Below are 6,603 nucleotides of genomic sequence, written 5' to 3'. Positions count from 1 at the left end.
GTCTTCCCTGCTGGGCTCTGCTTCCAGTCTATTTTCGTCAGTTCCTCTCTCATGCCCTCATAATTACCTTTATTTAACTGTAACACCATTACATCCGATTTTGCCTTCTCTCTTTCAAACTGCATACTGAACTCTACCATATTATGGTCGCTGCTTCCTAAGTGTTCCCTTACTTTAAGATTTTTTATAAAGTCTGGTTCATTACATAGCACTAGGTCCAGAATAGCCTGCTCCCTTGTGGGCTCCATGACAAGCTGTTCCAAAAAGCCATCCTGTAAGCATTCCATTAAGCAGCGTGGACAGGCAAAGAGTCTGACTCACATCCCTTCATCCCAAACCTCAGAATAACATGACTTACTGCCTCAGTGTGGAAGTATAGGGCGCACACGGCATCTTACTGGAGTCCCATGCTTGGTTTGAGCTTTGGCCCCTAATATTACATGGGACCCTTGGAGTCAGTAGATGGTAGAAGCTTTGCCCTGTTCATTTGGGACTGGCTTTTGACTCAGATACCAGACAGAGATGCAACCCGTCTCCTCCTAGACTGTGCACCAGTTCTTATGATAGAGACTGGTTTCTAAAAGCTCATGTTCATAGAATCCCTACAGTGCAGATCAAGGCCATTTGGCCCATTGAGTTCACACCGACTCTCCAAAGAGCATCGCACCCAGACCCACCCCCTTATCATCATAAGCCCACGTTTCCCATGGCTAACCCATGTAGCCAGTTGTGCGGCAATTTCCCATGGCTAATTCACCCAACTGCACATATTTGTGCCGTGGGAGGACACAGGAGCACCTGGAGGGGACCTAGACATGGGGAGAATGTGCAAACTCTACATAGGCAGCAGCCTGCAGCTGGACGCAAATCTGTGAGGCAGCAGTGCTAACCACTGAGACACTGAGGGGTGCTAGTTAGCTCAATTGGCTAGACAGTTGGTTTGCTATGCAGAATAATGTCATCAGCGTGGGTTGAATTCCCACATCAGCTGAAGGACTCTACTTCTCAACCTCATCCCCACACCTGAGGTCTTGTGACCCTCAGATTAAACTACCACCGGTCTCTCTCTTTCTCTATCTGTATATAGAAAGCAGCCCCATTATCCAGATAGAATACAGTGATTTTATGTTTTGTTGTTGAGGGATTGATTGTTTTAGTGCATTAGATACTTTCACCATGTAGCTAGGGAATCAGGGACTACCTGATGGTAAAGTTGGTCAATTGCTGGATTGGCTCCTTCAGGGGTGAGATAGAAGGCCTTGTTAGGTCCTGCTCTGTCAGAGCTGTTCACCATTCCAGGTGCCTCCTGGAATAGAAAGATAACCTCCAGCTTTAATTCTCTAAGGATAACTTATTTCCCTGACCCCTCTGACCTGTCCACTCTGCCAAACCCAGACCATTTCTTGCGAGAACACAAGTGCTGACAGTTGCAAACACTTCATGATAATACGAAGCTAAATAAGTAACTGATAACAAATAAATAAATGAAGTAATGGGTAATTCCAATTGCACTGAGAATTACTCCAGCAACACTTGCCTTCATTGCCCAGTTCTTTGAGTATAGGAATTGAGACATTATGTTGAGATTGTAGAGAAGATTGGTGAGGTCTCTTCTGGAATATTGTGACAAGCTCTGGTCGCCCAGTTATCAGAAGGATATTATTAAGCTGGAGAGGGTTCAGAAGAGATCTATAAGGATGTCGCTGGGCATGGAAGGTTTTTGAGTTATAACAGACTGGAACGTTTTTCATTGGAGCCTCGGAGGCTGAGAGGTTGTCTGATAAAAGTTTATAAAATGTTGAGAGGTATAGTTAGAGTTGATGGTAGTTGTCTTTTCCCTAAGTTGGAGAATTTCAAGACTAGGGGACACATTTTTAAGGTGAGAGGACAGAGATTTAAAAAAGACATAAGAGACAAACTTTTTTACACAGAGGAATGAACTTCCTGAGGAGGTGGTGGATGTGGGTACAATTACAGTGATTAAAAGATACATAATAGGAAAGGTTAGGGCAGCTGGGACTAGTCTAGTTTGGCATGGTCGAACCGAAGGACCTGTTTCCGTGCCGTATAACTCTATAATCAATTGAAGATTATCAGTTGGTTCACAGTGTGGCTAACCTATGTCTGCTGGTCAGTTACATACATTCACAGACAGGACCCTGTCCTTTCCAAGCAGAAAGAATATGTCCTAAGGTTGCACTTTTGTGAAAAACACTAAAGGTCACTGACAGTCATTCCTGGTGTGTTCCCTTTGAATGCCTTGACCAATCAGAGTTGACCCAGCTTTGAATTTAAACAAAAGCTTGCAGGGGGTTAACTGCTTCCTAGAAAATTCTCCATAGCAACTATTAGAGGTCACTTGTCAACCATTCTCTGCCCTCTTCTGATGTTGTTCCCTTTGTGATTTAGTATTGTTGCAATTATGTCCTGATGAGTGCAAGGCAAAAGCTTTGAGAGCAAGTTTACTTTTCATAAATACTCAGGTTCTGTCCTGCCAAATAACCATTACCTTCCAATAATTCATGGACAATCCTTCCTAGTTAGCTTCAAAATCTATTAATGGACTAACAAAATTCTCAAAATTTGATTAAAAATTTAGATTGGACTGTTTGTTACACCAAACAGTTCAATATCGTCTGAAATGAAGCTCAATGTGGACAATCCAGAGTGAGACTGCCATATATAAGAGATTATCCCCCAGCTTTAAGACCATGTATTGTTTAGACACAGTAACCCCAGGTCACAAATCACATAACACAAAGCAACTTCACTGAGTGGGGCTGCTCTCACCTGGTTCTATATTTATCTATCTAGTGGTGGCCAGAGGGTCCCCATGAATGGCTTCTTTTAGACCATAAGATGGAGGGTCAGTCCTTTGAGTTTGCCCTGCCATTCAATGAGATCATGGCTGATCTGCTAATCCTCAACTCCAATTTCCTGCCATTTTCCCATAACCCTCAATTCACTTACTGATTAAAGATCTGTCTACCTCAGTCTTGAATATACTTAATGACCCAGCCTCAACAGCCCTCTGAGATAATGAATTCCACAGACTCACAACATTCTGAGACAAGACATTCTTCTTCTTTTCTGTCTTAATGGGCAACACCTTATTTTGACATTATACCCTCTGGTCCGACACATGGGGAACTAACCTCTCCATATCTACCTTGTAAAGTCCCTTAAAAATCTTATATATTTCAATAAGTTAATCTCTCATTCTTCTAAACTCCATTGAGAACGGGCCCAACCTACTCAAACTCTCCTCATACAATCATAGACTTATAGATTCATACAGCATGGAAACAGACTCATCGGTCCAACTCATCCAAGCCAACCAGGTTTCCCAAGCTGAACCAGTCATAGAGATGTACAGCACAGAAACACACCCTTCAGTCCAACTCGTCCATGCTGACCAGATATCCCAACTCAATCTAGTCCCACCTGCCAGCACCCGGCCCATATCCCTCCAAACCCTTCCTATTCATACACCCATCCAGATGCCTTTTAAATATTGCAATTGTACTAGCCTCCACCACTTCCTCTGGCAGCTCATTCCATATACTTACTACCCTCTGAGTGAAAAAGTTGCCTCTTCGGTCTCTTTTATATCTTTCCCCTCTCACCCTAAACCTATGCCCTCTTGTTTTGGACTCCCCCACCTCAGGGAAAAGACTTTATCTATTTACCCTATCCATGCCCCTCATGATTTTATAAACCTCTATAAGGTCACCCCTCAGCTGACTAATAAAGGAAAGCATACCAAACGCCTTCTTCACTCTTCTATTAACCTGCTACTCTATTTTCAAGGAGCTATGAACCTAAACTCCAAAGTCTCTTTGTTCAGCAACACTCCCTAGGACCTTACCATTAAGTGTATAAGTCCTGCTAAGATTTGATTTCCCAAAATGCAGCACCTCGCATTTATCTGAATTAAAGTCCATCGGCCACTCCTCAACTCATTGGCCCATCTGATCAAGATCCAGTTGTAATCTGAGCTAACCTTCTTCGCTGTCCACGACACCTCCAATTTTGGTGTCATCTGCAAACTTACTAACTATATCTGTTATGCTTCCAGCCAAATCATTTTTATAAATCATGAAAAGTAGTGGACCCAGCACTGATCCTTGTGGCACTCCACTGGTCACAGGCCTCCAGTCTGAAAAGCAACCCTCCAACACCACTCTCTCTGTATTCCATGAGCTCTAACCTTGCTAACCAGTCTACCATGGGAAACCTTGTTGAACGCCTTACTGAAGTCCATATAGATCACACCTACCACTCTGCCCTCTACCAATCCTCTTTGCTACTTCTTCAAAAAACTCAATTGTGAGAGATGATTTCCCACGCACAAAGCCATGTTGACTATCCCTAATCAGTCCTTGCCTTTCAAAATGCATGTACATCCTGTCCCTCAGGATTCCCTCCAACAACTTGCTCACCACCGACATCAGGCTCACTGGTCTATAGTTCCCTGGCTTGTCCTTACCACCTTTCTTAAATAGTGGCACCACATTAGCCAACCTCCAGTCTTTCAGCATCTCGCCTGTGACTATCGATGATACAAATATCTCAGCAAGCGGCCCAGCAATCACTTCCCTAGCTTCCACAGAGTTCTAGGGTACACCTGATCAGGTCATGGGGATTTATCCACTTTTATGTGTTTCAAGACTTCCAGCATGTCCTCCTCTGTAATATGGACATTTTTCAAGATGTTACCATCTATTTCCCTACATTCTGTATCTTCCATGTCCTTTTCCACTGTAAACACTGATGCAAAATCCTTGTTTAGTATCTCCCCCATCTCCTGCAGCTCCACACAAATGCCACCTTGCTGATCTTTGAGGAGCCCTATTCTCTCCCTAGTTACCCTTTTGTCCTTAATGTAGTTGTAAAATTCCTTTGGATTGTCCTTAACTCTATTTGCCTAAGATATCTCATGTCCCCTTTTTGCCCTCCTGCTTTCCATCATAAGTATACTCTTACTGCCTTGATACTCTTCTAAGGATTCACTTGATCTAACCTAACATATGCTTCCTTCTTTTTCTTAACCAAACCCTCAATTTCTTTAGTCATCCAGCATTCCCTATACCTCCCAGCCTTTCCTTTCACCCTGACAGGAATATACTTTCTCTGGATTCTCGTTATCTCATTTCTGAAGGCTTCCCAATTTCCAGCTGTCCCTTTACCTGCAAACATCTGTCCCCAATCAGCTTTTGAAAGTTCTTGCCTAATACCGTCAAAATTGGCCTTTCTCCAATTTAGAACTTCAACTTTTATATCTGGTCTATCCTTTTCCATCATTATTTTAAAACTACTAGAATTATGGTCGCTGGCCCCAAAGTGCTCCCAGACTGACACCTCAGTCACCTGCCCTGTCTTATTTCCCAAGAACACACTTAACAAATTTCTCTCCATCTCAACCCTTAATACTATAGCAGACCCAGTCTATGTTTGGAAGGTTAAAATCCCCAACCATAACCACCCCATTATTCTTACAGATAATTGAGATCTCCTTACAAATTTGTTTCTCAATTTCCCTCTGACTATTAGGGGGTCTATAATACAATCCCAATAAGGTGATCATCCCTTTCTTATTTCTTGGTTCCATCCAAATAACTTCTCTGGATGTACTTCGGGGAATATCCTCCCTCAGTTTAGCTGTAATCCTCAGGCAGCTAAACATCCCAGGATATCGATGCTTCAGACGGGATAGAGAGGGAGGTAAAAGGGGTGGAGGAGTTGCGTTACTGGACAGGGAGGATATCACAGCTGTGCTGAAGGAGGGGACTGTGGAAGACTCGAGCAGTGAGGCAACATGGGCAGAGCTCAGAAATCAAAAGGGTGCGGTAACAATGTTGGGGCTGTACTACAGGCCTCCCAACAGCGAGCGTGAGATAGAGGTACAAATATGTAGAGAGATCATGGAAGGATGTCAGAGCAACAGAATGGTGGTGACAGGAGATTTTAATTTTCCCAACATTGACCGGAATTGACTTAGTGTTAGAGATCTAGATGGAGCAGAATTTGTAAGGAGCATTCAGGAGGGTTTTCTAGAGTGGTATGTAAATAGTTCAACTTGGGAAGGGGCCATACTGGATCTGGTGTTGGGAAATGAGCCCAGCCAGGTGGTTGATGTTTCATTCGGGGATTACTTTGGAAATAGTGATCACAATTCCATTAGTTTTAGAATGCTCATGGAGTGGTGCTAAAGGAAGAGTGCTAAATTGGGGGAAGGCCAACCATAGCAAAATTCGGCAGGAACTGGGGAATGTAGATTGGGAGTAGATGTTTGAGGGTAAATCCACATTTGATATATGGGAGGCTTTTAAAAAGAGATTGATTAGAGTGCAGGACAGACATGTCCCTGTGAAAATGAGGGATCAAAATGGCAAGGTTAGGGAACCATGGATGACAGGTGAGATTAGCTAAGAGGAAAAAGGATGCATACATAAGGTTGAGGCTACTGAAGACAGACAAAGCTTTGGAAGAATATTGGGAATGTAGAACCACTCTGAAACGAGGAATTAAGAGGGCTGAAAGGGGTCATGAAATATCTTTAGCAAACAGGGTTAAGGAAAATCCCAAAGCCTGTTTTTCATA

Source organism: Chiloscyllium plagiosum, chromosome 13 (genome assembly GCF_004010195.1).
Source record: "Chiloscyllium plagiosum isolate BGI_BamShark_2017 chromosome 13, ASM401019v2, whole genome shotgun sequence".
Taxonomy (NCBI): domain Eukaryota; kingdom Metazoa; phylum Chordata; class Chondrichthyes; order Orectolobiformes; family Hemiscylliidae; genus Chiloscyllium; species Chiloscyllium plagiosum.
Note: the sequence above shows the minus strand (reverse complement) of the source record.